The 18,909-nt window shown below is 44.5% G+C and overlaps 4 protein-coding genes across 3 annotated transcripts in view; all 4 read left to right on the top strand.

The window, feature by feature from the left end:
• The window catches only part of LOC121718943 (zinc finger protein 239-like), a 627,858-nt gene extending 626,147 nt beyond the window's left edge, over positions 1 to 1,711 (top strand). Inside the window, exon 4 of the mRNA XM_042104393.1 lies at positions 1,475 to 1,711. The gene's annotated coding sequence lies outside the window, so the exon portion shown is untranslated. The remainder of the gene's footprint in view (positions 1 to 1,474) is intronic.
• Positions 1 to 18,909, top strand: part of LOC121718854 (zinc finger protein 665-like) — a 1,212,449-nt gene that overhangs the window by 337,811 nt on the left and 855,729 nt on the right.
• Positions 1 to 18,909, top strand: part of LOC121718796 (NACHT, LRR and PYD domains-containing protein 3-like) — an 800,724-nt gene that overhangs the window by 285,390 nt on the left and 496,425 nt on the right. The gene's annotated exons all lie outside the window — the stretch shown is intronic.
• LOC121718792 (protein NLRC5-like) overlaps positions 1 to 18,909 on the top strand; it is a 787,595-nt gene that overhangs the window by 186,793 nt on the left and 581,893 nt on the right. The gene's annotated exons all lie outside the window — the stretch shown is intronic.

Below are 18,909 nucleotides of genomic sequence, written 5' to 3' on the forward strand. Positions count from 1 at the left end.
TACTGCAATGTATATTTAGCAACACTGTCATGCTTTTAAACATTCTTCAAATAAAACAGAAATTCAGATAGATAGATTAATTCAATGTGTGATTAGATAGTAGTTAGTTGTGAACCTCATGCTTACAGCCGGTGGTTGGTTGGTGTGGGGGGGGGGGGGGGGTCATGGCCACCACTTGTGCATAGGGCCCAGAATTTGGTGCTACGCCCCTGAAAAAAAGAATAAACAAAATAAATCCACTCTAGCCTACGGCTCACCCTTTTACACAAACACTACGGCCGGTAGGCCAGAGGAAGATAGGCAACCCAAACAAATAAATTATGGACGGCACCAAACATATGTAAAGAGAACAGCAACTAGCAACGTTGTGTAGTTGCAGGGATCTTTGACACTGCAAGCATAAAAAACAAACACGGTAAGAATGGTTGCACTGTCGAGCAAAAGTAGCAATTACAGACAGTCAACATGAAAAAGGCAATAGAGCATCAACAATTAAATACATTGTAAAATATTAGCAAGTCAGCATTGCAGTGTTCTACATTATTAGAACCAACATGAATGGCCGCTATGGCCTGGCAATATGCAAAGCAATGTACAGATCAGGTTTAGTACATACCCGTCCACGGAGGCTATGGCTTCTGGAGAAGCAGTCACTCTCCACTACAGTAACCGTGCTGGCTAACCGTGCTGGCGGACATTGGTGAAATAGTACATAAAATGCTACATTGAGTCCAGTATCATACTACAGACAGAAGGCAATACACACAGCTCAGTTCTAGAACGTACCTTCTAGCTGACGTTAATAACAACACGGCCGCTTTCGCACACATGCACACACAAGCCTGCCATGGTCCTGCCTGCATCTGCTCTCCTATACACAGTTAAACAAATGCCCACTTAGCAAACTACTTATCGTGACAACAGAACGTGAAAGAAACTCCGACATACCTGTGGACTCGCGGTGCGGTAACACCAACCCGGAACCAGCTGTGTTTACTACGAGCTACCGGCTTAAGGACCCCAGGTGCCTATAAATAAGCCTGTCGGTAATGCGGCAGGTAGCTTAATCAATCACCCCATTCCCACTTGATGACGTAGAGCATATGTTGAGAGAGAGAGAGAGAGAGAGAGAAAATATCATGAGACTAGCTGTGCAGAACGGGAGAGATAGGGAAAACAGCAAACTATTACTGGCCCAGGCTACACATAAGCTGATTCACACTAGAGACCAGCCTCATGACTGGGAGCCCTTCACTCAAGTGGCAAGTCTTATAGTGTGAACACTCCGATTATTATCGTGTGAACACTCCGGTTCTTATAGTGTGAACACTCCGGTTCTTATAGTGTGACCACTCCGATTCTGGCCTTAGAACCATGTAGCCCCTGAAATGAGACACGCTCTTTGTTTATGTGGTAAACCTGACAACTAATGAAGCAGAGGAAATAAAAACACGATTACTCTGTGGAAAATTGATAAGATTATTTACTAACATGCATTTTCATGTAACCCTGAATAAGTTGTAAGAAGTTTTGTTTCCCATGTGAAATAAATGTACAAGAGGGAAGAGGGTTTGGAAAAGGGATCTTATTTATGTTTGTTTATATCTGTGTAAATATGCAGGAAATGTACTTGTTTTTATGTCTCTGTATGTTTTATTTAATTACATCATGTTTTCTGATTTATCCTCATTTGTGCATTATTTTGTTGAATAAATATATCTAGAGCTTTCATGGGCCTAATTCAATGAAGCCCCTAGGAAATGCTCTTGAAGGCTGTTCTGATGGGTATTTCAAGTATGTGGTTTAGTGACTTGTGGTGACTTTAGTGTGGTATGTGGTTTAGTGACTTTAGTGATGTGGCTTCATTCTCCTAAAAACAATGTCATAGGGCTCTTGTTGTAGGAGGTTTACCACTTTGAGTTAATTTGTCACTAAACCACATACTTGGAAAACCCCCCTGTTAGTGATGTTTTTGTGAGTTATTTTGTTTTTGACTGTAAATAGACCTGCTTGTTCACTGGCTGCTGTGTGAAGTCCAATAGCTATAGCACTAGGAATTCAACATCTCCGGTGTTTATTTGAAATCTATCTATCTTTACTTCTACATCATAGACTGTAAACAATTAGAATGTTGCTGCTGGACTATCCAGCCACCCATGTTTCTGCAGTGAAACTACATACCAAGAGGGGGCAGTAATGCATAGTTATGTGTTTGGTTTGCCAACCACGAGGAATTCCATTCACCAAGGTCAGAGAATGTCTAATAAGGGGAGAACCGACACTCTCAGAACTTATGTATATTTGAAATCTATCTATCTACATCATAGACTGTAGGGTAGACTGAGTACAGTTGAGACATGTGTACAGTTAATGATTTCATATCTTGTTAGATCATGTTACAGACACGTTAAATGTTCCCAGTGTGGAAAAGCTTTTTGGTACCGTTTAGCTCTTTAAAAACATATGCTCACACACACTGGTGAGAAGCCTCATAAATGTATTCAGTGTGGAAAAGCTTTTTCACAAAGTTCACATCTTCATTCCCACATGCTTATACACACTAATGAGAGAAAATGGCCTCTTATATCATTTTAATTAAACAGTTACCCCCTCCTATTTTTGTCCATGTATTTCACTTCATGCCAGTAGATGGCGATGTTGCACTGCTTTACCGTAGTGGGTTGCCGTGGAGACGGTAGCTGGAGCGCTCAGAAATAAACGTCCAGCGCTTGAGAAAGACATCATTTCTGTATCTCCACTTCTTTCCAACCCAGCCTGTGGCCTTGTACCTGCCCAGATTCCCCTGAGGAATGAGGGCTGAGGCCGATAACATACACAGTGTGGAAAAGCTTTTTCTCAAAGTTCACATCATCTTCATTCCCACATGCGTATACACACTGGAGGAAGAAGTGGTCAGAAAGATGGAGAGGCGTCACCATGAGGATGTCTGTGCTGCAGTTCCGAGTGAGGATCAAGTCAAGCTTTGCCAGCTTTGTGAGTAGGTGGGCTTTGAACCAGTTTGAGGTCAAAAGAGTGGATCAGGGCCAAAAAGTCCGCTGAGCCTGGGGCATCTAAGTGGATGTTCATATCGCCGAGAACAAGAAGCGGACAGTCATACTCAGGGATGGAGGACAGCAGAGTGTCAAGTTCGTCCATAAAGTCGCCTAGTTGGCCTGGAGGGTGGTAGATGCACGTAGAGTTTTGCTGGGGCGATCACTGTGATGGCATGGAATTCGAACGAGACATATTTGTTTGAAGGCAGTAGCGGGGTGAATTTCCATTTGTTGGACATCAGCAGGCCCGTCCCACCTCCTCGTCCAGATGGGCTACAGTGTGGAAAAGAGGTCCGATCTTAAAACCCCTATTCTAACCATTGACTGTAAATATAGAACTGGACACGGCATCGTCCGTTAAAGGAAAATTCTGGTATTTAGCACTTTGAGTCCCCTTTCTGGTTTGTTTTGGATGAACTAGAGTGGTGGACACCGAAATTTTGACGATTGGTCCTGTCTCGTTTTGAATCGCCTTTCACTAGTCAGAGTGGCTGCCTACAGGCATGCTCAAACAGGTCCTAAAACAACCCTTAACGTTCGTTTTCAAAACTGTGCAACTCACCGAGTGGTTAGTGGTAAACCAGAAAATGCATCATATTACCCAGAAATTAGGTCAGGATGGTTTGCCACCCATCCCCATGTATTGACCTCTGAAGTCCGCCTACAAAAAAGCTGCCATCTTTGAGATCCGGTGTCTGGGGGCATATGTGGATAGGTTTTGGGTATATTTTGGAGAGAGTAAAGACCATAATTTAGATTCCAATAAGAAAATGCATCATATTACCCAGAAATTAAGTCAGGATGGTTTGCTGCAGGACATAATGCATGAAAAAAGTAAACACACTTGATATAAGTATAAGTATATACTCTTTTGATCCTGTTAGGGAAATTTGGTCTCTGCATTTGTCCCAATCTGTGAATTAGTGAAACACACTCAGCCCACAGTGAGGTGAAGCACACCCTAATCCCGACACAGTGAGCTGCCTGCTACAGCGGCGCTCGGGGAGCAGTGAGGGGTTAGGCACTTCAGCCGTTCCTACTTCGAACCGGCAACCCCTTTCGGTTACAAGTCCAAAGTGCCACGATGGGGCCACGACTGCCCCATTTCAGTGATATTCAGTGATTGATGTGTTGTTTTGTATTTGGTGATTTTGGGTAGGCTATGAGGCACTTGGAGACGCCTAAAGATACCATGTAAAATCTGCTGTGTAACACCTGTAACCCTTTACCTATGTTCTTCCAAATTTACACACAAACTATGGTGTTGTTGAATCATGAAATGCAGTGGAATTTGGAATTTGTTTTGCAGCTGTAAAATTGAACTCAAAATGAACTTAATAAAATACTTTCTGAAGTTGATGGCCCAAGTGTCCTCTTTACTTTAAGCCATAACTGATTATTTTGCAATTTGTAGAGCCATATATATTCAAGTTTAAAATGATAGGTAGAAATTGACCAATTTTGTCCTCTGCACACACAGGTTAATAGTCCTTTGTGAACACAGCATCATTTACCTATGAGGCATGCAGTGGAAAGGAGTTACATGCTCTCCAGCCTCTTTCAGTCAATGGTTTTACCAACTCGTGCTGCCCAATCAGCTGGTTGATGGGCGTCCCGTGTTGAAGTATGCAGATGTACACCATCTCACATTCCTTACTTGATCCAACAGGTAACAGTTCTCTCTGCGAGGTCAAATTTCATTTCAGAGTTAAAGACTAAAAGAGGTTTCGACAACTTGGATTTTCTGCTCACCGCCATCTTGCTAGTCAAGGAGTGATTTGTCCAAAACCTTTCTTTTTAGTTAACTATGTGTACACAAACAATGTTCTCAATGCTCGAGTTTGTGTAGAGACACTGATGAGAAACTGATGATACTTCGACCAAAGTTTCATGTTGTGCCTTCTTAGTCTTTTAAAAATAGCGATTTTGACGCGATCATGTATCAAAATAGTAGTGCCCTACAATTCCCATTCAAAACTCCGTTTGACCCGAAAACCACAACATGGACAAGCTTAAAAAGTGGCGCTTCAGAGGTAATTATGCTTTTAAACGAAAGTTTGACTCGGGTACGTTCACAAAAACATCCTAGGGTGCATTTTGGTGAGAGTTACGCTTTACCCTATCACCCCCATGTCTGGCAATCTCTGAGCATAAAACACTAAGCTTTTCCCTCCAAAAATGTAATAATAGCTGACAAAGTACTTGGGTGTTATTTTGTATTTACCGTGCAATAATGCAATTGCTGCTGTCTGTCCCATAGAAGAACATGACAGCCAGTTAATGTTTAGGAACTATTGGGGCTTACATGAACCACGTGACATAGAGGCGACATCAAAGAGTGTCGCAAATCTTTCTCTCTGAACCCTACCACACATCATCCCCATGTCTGGCAATCTCTGAGCACAAAACAGAGTAACACCACATGTAAACTAAGTTTTGAATGAAATTAGTATTGAGTTCATAACATTGTCACATTGGTCTGTGTGTGCTAACAATAGTGTGTTACTTTTTACTTTAAAAAGGGCCATTATTATTGTATTATTATTTACTTTAAAAAAAATATTTATTTATCCTTTTTCCCACATTACTGAAACATACTCTTTATGTTACTTTGGTTTGATAGATAGATAGATTGATAGATAGATAGATAGATAGATAGATAGATAGATAGATAGATAGATACTTTATTGATCCCCTGGGGAAATTCAAGAAATACAAGAATGTTTGTAACAGTGTCTTTCCTCAAATAGCTTCAACCTCAAGCTTCAAGTTTTTGTCTATTTTCCGCCTCATTGGATGTTTTCTCTCACTACTGCGTCCTCTACTAGGCTACAAAGATAATGCTGACTTAATGGATAATGTGAAATGCAAAATACAATGAAGAAAAATAAATGTAATTCGAGCGTTCCGTTCGCAACACATAGCCTATGCGCATATGTTCGAAAGAAATAGACAGTGCAGTCTTCTAAAATTGTTTTACGTGTCGCAAACCGAACGCTTCAGTATGTGCCCAGTGCAGAGTGATTTGTCTCTATGGCTCTGGCCCAGTGTAGCCCTAACTCTAACAGCATTATCTGGACAGTAGGCTGCCTAAAAGCTCTGAACTAGATTTTATGAAGCATTGGGTCCTTTGGTCGCCTGCCGGTCAAATATTTTCATCGGGTTGGAGCAGTCTACAGAAGTTTGAATCCCTGGAATAGGTCAAAATATGACCTTTTCACTTTTCAATTTTCACTTAGCAAGTGAAAATTATAGAACTTCAAAAAGTCACATACCACTTGTTTTTCAAATTCCATTTCACGTCCAAAATAGTATAAAGAATGAATGCAAAATTACACGGACCAAAAAATAGAATAATCAAACAATGTGGAAATATATAGCCTACGTCATGGGTTCCCAAACTCCCTCAATGTGGGCCTCCCCTCTGAAAACAGTGACACCTCCGCCCGCACCCCCCCCCCCCCCCCCCCCCTTACCGTTCACTGGTAACTTGCAGCTAGCTCGGCTGGCGGCACTGTTATTAAATTACGTTATGAAGTTTGCCACAATACATTCTCACTCAGGATAGGGATCAATAATACTTTCCACTATCCCAAAGATTTAGTATACATCTCTTCTATGATTTATTTCGATTTTATAATGTTGACAATTACATACATTACATACATCATTGAAAAAAAATCGTAGATAGTTCTAACATGAAACGTTTTTCCTTCTTTTTTGGATCAACCTTCCGCGCCTCCCCTCAAATTATTTGGCGCCCCCCAAGAGAGGCGCGCCTCACAGTTTGGGAACCTCTGGCCTACGTTAATAAATAGAAAGACAGAAATAAATAAATTAAGAAATACAGAAAAAAATTAAGAAATACATCATTGAATGTATTAGTTTATTGTAAGTTTCATGACCAATCTGCACAGTCATCTATTTATTTGTAGCCTACATATCTAATTCATTTCTGCATTTATTTATGTATTTATTTATGTATTTATCCTGTCGTCCATTCAGTAGTGTGCAGCTGCAACTCTCATTTCGAGCTGCCACGTTGGCAGTCATTCATATTAATATATAAACATCGCAATGCTGATCATCATTATTTTGGACATAAACTTCTGGACTTCGGTATGGACTTTAGGCTACATGAAGCAACGGAGGGAAACAGGTAGGCTGGCAGTCTAGGCTACAAACACATCATTTATATGGTTCCTTCCTTATTATTGGGTTGAACATAGTACTGGGCGGTATACCGGTTCACACTGAATACTGGTGTATATTTTGGTTATGATATGAATTGTTAATATACCACCATACCGGAGTATTTGATTACACAACGTTCGGAACGCTGCATTGTGAGGTGTGGCGAGGGTAAACAGTGCTCTGGGGCCGGTTGCACAAAACACCTTCCCCTTAAGGATGACCCTTAAGGCGTAATTAAGGTGTAAGGGATTTATTTAAGGGTGTTGCACAGAATACCTTAAATGGTTTCCTTAGTTACGGAAAAACGTTAAGGGATCTACTGCATTGAAATTGATTTTCCAGCACTACCTCTGCAGGGGCATTTACTCCTCCTGGGATGGGGGCATGTAGTGTCCACTGCAGGGCATTTACTCCTGGGATGGGGGCATGTAGTGTCCACTGCAGGGGCATTTACTCCTCCTGGGATGGGGGCATGTAGTGTCCACTGCAGGGGCATTTACTCCTGCGATGGGGGCATGTAGTGTCCACTGCAGGGGCATTTACTCCTGCGATGGGGGCATGTAGTGTCCACTGCAGGGGCATTTACTCCTGGGATGGGGGCATGTAGTGTCCACTGCAGGGGCATTTACTCCTCCTGGGATGGGGGCATGTAGTGTCCACTGCAGGGGCATTTACTCCTGCGATGGGGGCATGTAGTGTCCACTGCAGGGGCATTTACTCCTGCGATGGGGGCGTGTAGTGTCCACTGCAGGGGCATTTACTCCTCCTGAGATGGGGGCATGTAGTGTCCACTGCAGGGGCATTTACTCCTCCTGGGATGGGGGCATGTAGTGTCCACTGCAGGGCATCTACTCCTCCTGGGATGGGGGCGTGTAGTGTCCACTGCAGGGGCATCTACTCCTCCTGGGATGGGGGCATGTAGTGTCCACTGCAGGGGCATCTACTCCTGGGATGGGGGCATGTAGTGTCCACTGCAGGGGCATTTACTCCTGGGATGGGGGCGTGTAGTGTCCACTGCAGGGGCATCTACTCCTCTGTGCAGGAACAAAGGTGGTCATTCTGCAGATACTGATGTGGTCATTCTGCAGATACTGATGATGGTCATTCTGCAGAGACTGATGGTGGTCATTCTGCAGGAACAGATACTGATGGTGGTCATTCTGCAAATACTGATGGTGGTCATTCTGCAGGAACAGATACTGATGGTGGTCATTCTGCAAATACTGATGGTGGTCATTCTGCAGATACTGATGGTGGTCATTCTATGATAGCTTCAGCGAAAGTTCTACTAGGAAGACTCGTAGTGTAGCTTACTCCTCCCATGCTTACACGGAGCCAATCTTAGCTTTGCCTACTTTCGGGAAAGCCCTGCAATCTGATCATTCACTCATTCAATCAGCGCTAGCCTATAGGAATTCAGTGGGCTCTTTAAATATGTACCACCTAACACTGCTTCTGCTTCTCAGTACGCTGACTTTGACGTCCTAGCTCAGGCTTCCGCGTGGACCTGGGCTCTCTGCATTTTTACATTCGCCCCTTCTGCCCTCAGTGGCGTTACTTGTTACAATCCTACCGCGCTCGTTTGCTGCGCTGTTCAGACCTGTGCGTCCTTCAGTCAGGGCCACTGCATGTCGCTTCATCGCTAATCTCTGCATATCGGAACCAGTCACGCTCACGCTGTTGCAGCCTTCACTTCACGGTAACCTACTGCCGGGTCGCCGTCCTCGCGCAACTCTGTTGCAGGCCCATGTCGTTTTCGGCAACGATTTCTCAAGCTTCAGCGTCTGGTTGGTAAGGTTATCGTGCTCTCTCTTCCCTAGCTCCTCGAGCTGGGCTACACTCTACCCACAGTCATGCAACCTGCTTGCCAACGATATTCGGCAGGCAGCAAACAAACTGACTTGTCTGACACGGTTTAACTTTCACTTAAGCCTCCTTACAATAATTCCTGCTGATTTTATAATCCCTGCGATTTGTGCTGTTCATTGCTAGCTGCACCACGCTGCCGTTGAACCCAACCCTGTATTAACCCTCTAGGCGCCACAGGCGACTATAGTCGACAAGATGCGGCACTGAGTAAAACGGCCGATTTAGTCAAATAGGGTGTCATATTTCGTTCGACTTCCACTCCACTAGATGGCAGACATGTCATACGTCATCCCCGAGTCGAAAAAAGGACACGCTTTAAACAAAACTTTTCTAGCTACAGCTCATTGAATCAGTGCATGAAATACCGGAGCTAGTGTGCGTGTGAGCCACTTTGTCAGAGCGATATTGTCAACGTCAGCGAGTATTTGCATTAGATTATCGTCTAATGGCATCAAAAAAGTTTACCTGAAATGAAGTGTTGGGTCTTCTATTCGCGGACCCTGATTCTGAAGGGGAATATCTGCCTTCAGAAAATGACGGTGATTCGTTAAGTGAGGCTTCAGATGCGTCCCTGCCTTGCAATGATGCAGCTGGACAAAGTGAGAGTTTACTCCATAGTTTAGCTTACACCAAGCACAAACTTTGAATCGTTTGCCCAATGTCACTGGTGGGAATAATGTTTCACGGGTTCGGAGTGTTCATCGGGAAGTTAGCAGGGTGTTAGTGGTGCCTCTCCACAATCGCGGCGACAGTAACGTGGTGGATCCTTTGTCTAATGCCACTGGGTATGTTAGACGAGGTCGAAGTGCTCATAGGACAGTTAGGGGGGAACGTAGTGGCAGTGTGGGGAGTCGCAATGAGAATGACAGTAGGCCTAGTCCGAGCTGCGCAAATTCTCTCCACTCGGCGCGCGCGAGGCAGATCTGGCCATGCTGCTCGCATGGTGGAGGTGGTGACACGCTCTCTCCCTCTCCCACACACACACACACACACACATTAGGTCATGCATAGTCTATCACAAGATGATGGGAATGCCGGCCCTGTATGGATAGGGATAGGGAGTCATTATCTCTACAGCAAAAGGCCTGCTACATAAAAAAAAAAATGTCAGCCATTTAGTAATGATTTACACTGTTGATTTGCTATCTACTTCCCTGATCATTTAGGACATACAGTACACTATGTGTTCCTTTTTGTGTGTTCATGTCCTTGTGATGTGTGTGTCTTTGTCAGCTAAGAAAAAAAAAACAAAAAAACATCAACAAAAAGAAAAAAAATACTAACATTGTCTCTTGTCTTGTCTCGTCATCTCACTCCTGATCTGTGCCTTGCCGTGGCAAATGAGCTTTTGAACTAAACAGGTCTTGTCTACTTGTGTTTGTGTGTCATCTGAATAATATATATGTGGCCCATACATGGAATCAGAGTGCCTACTGTATGTAGTAAATGGAAAATCTCTACAGCAAAAGGCTAGTCTACCGCTACATGCATTTGGTTTGTTTCTGCCATTTATTAGTAATGATTTACACAGTTTGTTCACTACTTACTATTTACCTGAGCATTCAGTATTGTGCAATATAGCATACAGAAGGTGAGGGACATTTTGGGGGGAAAGAAGTGGTGCATTTTATCATTCAAACATGCGACTTTTCATGAAAATTCTATAATCCAAGATGGCCGCCACCATATGACGTCATAATATGCAAATTAGATATAAACATTTAATCTCTACATAAACTTTGGGTCATCCTTAATATTTCTCTAATTTACAGAAAGTCTCTATCTCTTATCACTTTTAAGATATAGCCTTTTGAAATGAAGATGTCAAAATTGATCGTTTCGGAAAAAAAACTCTGGCGCCTAAAGGGTTAAGACCTGTTTAATTGATGTTCTACACTCACTGTGGTTATCTCGATGTCTACCTTGGTTGAGCGTCGTCAAACCAGTTGTTTTTTGTGTAGCCTCTTAATTTGCCTCGCGGCTCGTTGGGCTGCATAGGCTTTAGGCTAGGCTACTCGTCTGCTGGACCTTCGGTTCAGGTATCACTCCTTGTGCATGGCTGCGGGAAGCCAGTTCATCGTTGCATTCGTTTAACCATCTGGGATTGCGTCCCATACCTTCTGGTAGGAAGTCTACACGGCCTTCCTCGGGTGATTACATTACATTACATTACATTACATTACATTACATTTGGCTGACGCTTTTTTAACCAAAGCGACTAACAACATGGTAAACAGTAAGTGTTAGAACAATCCTCACAATTTTAGGACAGTTTAAAAAAAAAAACATTAGAGTACAGTAAGAATAAGTGCGTCGGTGAGTGCTGTTTTTAACAGTTACTTGTCAGTTTAAAACGGCTGGTGAGTGCTAGGATCAGTAAGACTTGTTGTAAGTGTTGCTATGAGAGTAGATGTTCTCTAAAGAGCTGGGTCTTCAGGAGTTTTTTGAAAGTGGAAAAGGATGTCCCTGCCCTTGTAGGAACTGGCAGTGTGTTCCACCAACGAGGAACAACAGATGAGAAAAGTTTGGATTGGCTTGAGCGTACCGGTGGTAGAGCTAGACGTCGTTCGTCAGAGGAGCGCAGCGGTCTGGAGGTAGTGTAAGTCTGTATGAGGGCATTCAAGTAGGTGGGAGCAGAACCGGAGACTACTTTGTAGGCAAGCGTTAGAGACTTGAATTTGATGCGGGCCGCCATAGGTAGCCAGTGTAGCTGGATGAGCAGCGGGGTAACATGTGCCCTTTTGGGTTGGTTGTAGACCAGGCGCGCCGCCGCGTTCTGGATCATCTGAAGTGGTTTCACTGCGCAGGCTGGGAGACCTGTCAGGAGGGCATTGCAGTAGTCGAGTCGTGAGATGACTATTGCCTGAACCAGAAGTTGGGTAGCATCTTGAGTCAAGTAAGTCCTGATTTTCCGTATGTTGTAGAGTGCGAAACGGCATGACCGGGCGACTGAGGCAACATGATCTGAGAAGTTTAGTTGGTTGTCGAGAACAACTCCTAGATTTCTTGCAGTCCTGGTCGGTGAAACAGACAGGGAGTCAAATTTGATGTTGATGTCGTGGTGTATGGTAGGTTTAGCTGGGATGACCAGCAGTTCAGTCTTTGAGAGGTTCAGCTGGAGGTGTTGTGCCTTCATCCATGTAGCTATGTCTGAAAGGCAATCCGAGATCCGTGCTGAAACCAGGGGGTCGTCAGGTGGAAAGGACAGATAGAGCTGTGTGTCGTCTGCATAGCAGTGGTATGAGAAGCCGTGCGAACGGATAATCTGTCCCAAGGAGGTGGTGTAAATAGCAAAGAGGAGGGGGCCCAGCACTGAGCCCTGGGGGACCCCTGTGGTGAGATGGTGAGGTGCAGATAGCTGACCAAGCCATGATACGTTAAACGAGCGTCCTTTGAGGTAGGATTCAAACCAGGAGAGAGCAGAACCGGAGATTCCCATGTCAGCGAGTATAGAGAGAAGGATGCGGTGATTAACCGTGTCAAAGGCAGCCGATAAGTCAAGCAGAATGAGTACTGATGACCGAGCGGTCGCCCTGGCTTCTTTTAAGGCTTCTTAAAAGATTCTCTGCATGCACTTGCCGTTGCTCAAACTACTCTCAGCTACTGCTGATCTGTCATGTCCCAGGTATGCCGTGACGTCCCCGACGTTCTCGGCTATCTGGGTTCTCAATTTTGGGGGGTCTTACACCAAAGCTTGAACCAAAATGATGGCACGCCGGCCCATGGTCATCAATTGCCAGTATGTCACACAAGCTATTATCTAGGCAATAATAGGTGTTTTCTTTTCAATGCCCGTATTATGTCAGTGTTCATGAGCTGACAGCACAGTGTGGGCTCATGCCCACATGGTTGAGCTTTTAATTAAGAAGCTGTGTCATTTGTGTATAACATATCCTTCTAGCGTCTTTTGTATGTTTAAATGTCTTTTCTGATTCCGTATCGTGTATTGGGTTCCTAGGAATTCTATGGCAGGCCTCACTTTGCTCACTGCCCACCAGTGGGTCGCTTCAGCACTCCATATATTGGTGTTAATGGTTACCGGCTGTTGGCCTATGCTGGAAGTTCGTTGATCACGACTACCAACGTAGCCGTTGGCTGGTTGTTTTACCGATGACGATGCTACATGTCGCCTGTCTAACCACTCCTTCCTTCTCGCAGGTCAACCGGAGCGGTCCATCATCACTGGCAGACTCAAGTCTCCTTCAGGCCAACGCCGCGCCCTTCATGCACTCTCTTTAGACACAACGGGTCTCTGCGTGTCCGTGTGATTTCAGCCCATCTAGTCACGCCATCAGTCACATTGATTGCTGACTCGAATTGCCGTTTTAGCAGGATCCTCTGCAAATAATGTGTACTCTAATTTCCATTCTCCTATTTTGCCTTGGCTGTTTTGTTTTTGGCATATATGCTCATATGCTCACCCGAAGTGATCGCGCCAGGGAGGACGTGCAAGTTCCTTTTACATTCTCCTCCCAATCTTTAATTTGCTAACCCCTGCAGGTGCATCATGCCTCCCCTCTTCCGTTGAGGGGATGCAGTTCGTCAATGGAGAAGCAGTTCCACATATCACACTAACATCTACTTTCTTACAGGGATGGCAGTGCCGGTTCACGGAATCACGCAATCGTGTGGATCATGTTTCCAGTTCATACTGGAGGGGGGTCATCCCTCCGTCTTCACAAATCTCCCGAAGGCCAGCGCTTTCGAGGACATCTCCTCTTGTAGCACGGCTTAAAACTAGCCTTCCTAATCCCAGCACTTATCACCTGTCTAGAACTGACTCTTGACTGTGTAAAACCGGCACTCACTGATGCACTTTTCGTTATTGTGCTCTACCTTCTAAATTGTTTTTAATTGCACTGGCATTGTGGGAGAATTGTTTTAGCTTTAACCTGTTTGCCGTCACGTTGGTCTAGGTTGCCCTAGACGCTGGTTGCCCAGCTCACTGTCCAGGTTGCCTTGGACGCCGGTTGCCCGGCTCATGACGCTCGTCTAGGTTGCCCTAGACGCTGGTTGCCCAGTTTGGTCCAGGTGGCCCTGGATGCCGGTTGCCCGGCCGTCATGTCTGTCTAGGTTGCCCTAGACGCTGGTTGCCCAGCTCATGGTTCAGGTCGCGTCGTACGCCGGTTGCCCGGCTCGTGACGCTCGTCTAGGTTTCCCTAGACGCTGGTTGCCCAGTTCGGTCCAGGTTGCCCTGGATGCCGGTCGCCCGGCCGTCACGTTGGTCTAGGTTGCCCTAGACGCTGGTTGCCCAGCTAATGGTCCAGGTTGCCTTGGACGCCGGTAGCCCGGCACGTCTCGTGGTCTAGGTTGCCCTAGACGCTGGTTGCCCAGCTCGCATAAGCACTAAAGTCCAGGTTGCTCTGGATGCCGGTGGCCTGGCTCGTCACGATGTACTAGCTTGCTAGTCACTGGGCGCCCAGATCGTGAAGTGCTTATGGTCCAGGTTGCCCTGGACGCTGGTTGCCCGGCCGCCGCATTGGTCTAGGTTGCCCTAGACGCTGGTTGCCCAGCTCGTCAAGCTTCTAAATCCCACTAAAGCGAAAGCATGCTGCGGGCCCCACTACAACCCTAGGTTTATGGTTAACACCTAGCTACTTTAAAATTCTGTCGGTGTCCTGGCACAACGTCTTCACCCCGGCCCAGTCATGCTGTTTAATTCATCTTGTATGTATACTAATGTCTCTGCTCCTCTCAGAACCAGATTACTGAGTCACCGCCCTGGCGGGCATCACTCATCCTTTTGGGGGTAGGCTCCCCCGCACCTGCCTTCATCCATCGGCAGGAGATGAGATCCTCTCATCGCTGGACGGATCCGAGACGGGGCCTACGCCAAAGACTGTTACCTATTCAGGACTCTATCATGCTTGCATCCAAGCCGTTCCTTTACTAATTAAATTGTTAACTGATTCTATTCTGTCTACTGAGTCTTTCTGGTAGAACTGAGAGAACAGAGCTAACAGTTAACAGCACAATCACATCCTCCTGGTAAGAGTGTGTGTATATGTGTGTATATGTGTGTGTGTGTCTGTGTATGTGTGTGTGTGTGTGTGTGTGCGTATATGTGTGTTTGTGTATAGGTGTGTGTGTGTGTGGGTATAGGTGTGTGTGTGTGTGTATAGGTGTGTGTGCGTGTGTGTATAGGTGTGTGTGTGTGTGTATAGGTGTGTGTGCGTGTGTGTATAGGTGTGTGTGTGTGTGAGAGAGTGTGTGTGTGTGTGTGTGTGTATAGGTGTGTGTGTGTGTGTGTGTGTGTGTGTGTGAGTGTGTGTGTGTTTGTGTCTCAGCTCTCCCTGTTTATCTATCTCAGTGAAGCCTGAGAGAAACTAACCACCCAAAATCCTCTCTCTGTTTATAACCCACATAGAGAGGATTTGTGGGGGACAGATACGCCCTGATAACTCACTCACAAAGAGAGAGGATTTGTTAGGGACAGATACGCCCTGATAACTCACTCACACAGAGAGAGGATTTTGGGGTCACAGATCCATCACAATATCACAGGATCCAGTGGTCAGACGACAAATGGGAGCATGTTCAGTGATGTCCATCCCTTTTCCTTTCTAATACTAGATAAGAGACCAGCATTCCATGCACAATAACGTTGGGTTAGCTGTAACGTTCACAATGAGCTTGAGGCTGCTGAAGTTGGTATGGGCAGAAAATAGTTTTTATAAGATACAAATAATGTTACCCATGCCCCAAGTCATTACAAGTCATTAGTCAAAGGGGCAAAGTCAGAGTCGAGTCTCGAGTCAATAGTATGGAAGTCCAAGTCGAGTTACAAGTCATTTCTAATTTTGTCAAGTCGAGTCTGAAATCATCAAAATCATGTGACTTGAGTCCACACAGCTGATCTCTCAGTCAGGTCCCTCAGCTCTCTCTACTGATCTCGTCTCAGTCAGGTCCCTCAGCTCTCTGCTGATCTTCTCTCAGTCAGGTCCCTCAGCTCTCTCTCTCTACTGATCTCCACTCAGTCAGGTCCCTCAGCTCTCTCTACTGATCTCCTCTCAGTCAGGTCCCTCAGCTCTCTCTACTGATCTCGTCTCAGTCAGGTCCCTCAGCTCTCTCTTTCTCTGCTGATCTCCACTCAGTCAGGTCCCTCAGCTCTCTCTCTCTCTACTGATCTCCTCTCAGTCAGGTCCCTCAGCTCTCTCTCTCTGCTGATCTCCTCTCAGTCAGGTCCCTCAGCTCTCTCTCTCTGCTGCTCACATGTACACTATCTGAATACCTGTGCATTCTGGGAAATGTGGTTCACTTAACCTGCACATAACAACACACTTACCCTGAGTGAACAGGTTCATGGACACAATTGGGCCTGGCTACTGAACACAGCACCCATGCCTTACTATTGTACTGAGGAACTCTTAGGCGACTTTTTCAGGTCAATTGTGTAAAATTCCCCCGACCACTACTCTACACCTACTGTACACCACGTACGTACTGTGTCTTTAAGGAAACAATCTCAACTCTGAAGGACGGGCTTTAGGTGGAAAGTTTTCTAAGCTGTACAACCTGTATAACAGCTTCTTGCAGGAACACAAAATTAATTCTGAAACAGGTATCAGCCAGTACAGATGGAATATATCTTAGGTGGATAAAAAGATCTCCAGGTGAGTGCCTTTAATTATTTTGTTGTGAAATGGAATTGGATATGGTTTGAAGGTGAGAATGAAATAAAAGAAAGGCAAATGATCTTACTTTGTGCATATAAACAATTGCTCTAAACAAAAGTATAGAGAATATTGTATACGTAGAGTTACAAGATCTTAGTTCTTAGAACACCATGAATGGTAGCCAGGGACACAAAATAATGTTTTGTAGCTGCTGACTCAAGGGTTGAATGTTGTCCTTGTGCTGATTTCCTGCTTAACATGTGACCCCATACTGGAACATGTTCCCAGCTTGAGATTTAAAATATTTTTGCAGAGCAACCACAATGTGTTATGCTTAAGAAAATACTCTTACTGGCAAAATAGGTGATCAACAATAAATACAATAAAAAGTTTGTTAGAAAAAGAATGACACAAAATAAACACAATTCAAACCAGAATGTTCTGATGCATCCCTCAAGTGAAAGGCTAGTTTAGTCCTGTTGATGCAATCAAAGGTGAAATACCTAGAATTATTGATCTTGTCATGAATGTTTAACTCTTTCTAGAGTGTCTAGGAAGAGAAGGGTTATACCTGTGCATAAAGAAACTATCAAAACCACTAAACAGGCTGCATCTTCAAGGTATTCAGTTCAAAACAATAGGTGTTAAAGTTTTCTCAGGGACAAACAAAAACAAAATCAAGTCTAAACTGGGCTGCTGGTAATTCTGTCTTCTCTTCCTTGAACTCAGACTTTTCTCTGTGAAGTTCTAAAATAGAACCAACCACAATTCTGCCTCTAAAACAGATCAATGGTTGGAGATGTATGGGCACTGAGATCACCATTCTGCTCTTAACTTATACTGCTATTAATAAGACTACAAATTGGACTCCATACAAACATTACATACACATGTTACATACAGACACCTCCAAACCTGCAACTCATAATTAGTAAACAAAGGAACTGACAGTTTTGAATTCCCTCTTCCTTGAGTCTCAAACACTCCCTGTAGAGAACTGGCCGAACTTGTTCTGTATCAGGAGGTTAAGTTGTGTTGATATGACAACTCATCTTGTTATGAACGTTTAACTCTTGCTTCCTTATTCAGTTGTGTCTCTTCTAGTTGTATTATAGCACTGCACTGCATGAATGAAAATAACACTGATGTCAGAATCCAGGTCTCACTCTTCCTCTCTCTTTGTCTTCCCTCTAATTGTGTGTATGTGCATGTGCATGCTGTGTGTGTGTGTGTGTGTGTGTGTGTGAGTGTGTATATGTGCATGTGCATGCTGTGTGTGTGTGTGTGTGTATATATATGCTCTGTGTGTCTGTATGTTAGTGTGTTGTGTGTGTGTGTGTGTGTATGTGTGTGTGTGTGTGTGTGTCTGTACGTATATAAGTATAAGTATATATACTTTTTTGATCCCGTGAGGGAAATTTGGTCTCTGCATTTAACCCAATCGGTGAATTAGTGAAACACACTCAGCAAACAGTGAACACACAGTGAGGTGAAGCACACACTAAGCACACGAAGCACACACTAGTGAGCTGCCTGCAACAACAGCGGCACTCGGGGAGCATCACGTATAAGCTCTGCGTGTCTGTACGTATATGCTCTGCGTGTCTGTACGTATATGCTCTGTGTGTTGTAGTCAATTACTGAAATCTCCTCCTTTTGCACCCGTGAACAGTAGCTTGCGCTGCATTCGGTAATTGATTTGTACAAACTTTATTACAGCAAAGAAGAATAAGGTAATGCTGTGCTTGCTCAAAAAAGCTCATATACGTTTGTATATACAGTATGTTAGTGTGTTTTGAGGAAGCGTGTGAGCAACCGAGGTGGCCAATCAACCAAGTTGGGATGTGGGCTAGGTCATGCAGGTGGAAAATAACTCGCAGGAGATGTTATCAGATCATGAGTGAGACTATATTTACTTGTCCAACCAGTTTTTAAAAAAAAAAGTAATAACAGTAAAAAAAACTACACAAACTACACAAACCCAGATTCCAAAAGAGTCTCAGTCAATATGAAATCAATGCAGTAACGACTCTCTACACGACTCTCTGTAACGCCTTACAGAAGGAGAGCCAGGCTTCTCTCTCAATACCCAAAAGGGTAAGTGAGCCACCTCCTTAAATAGTCCCACCCCCTACTACAAACTGGCCTGAACTGGTATGCCACACCAACGAACCAGG

The sequence above is a fragment of the Alosa sapidissima genome, chromosome 9 (genome assembly GCF_018492685.1).
Source record: "Alosa sapidissima isolate fAloSap1 chromosome 9, fAloSap1.pri, whole genome shotgun sequence".
NCBI lineage: Eukaryota > Metazoa > Chordata > Actinopteri > Clupeiformes > Clupeidae > Alosa > Alosa sapidissima.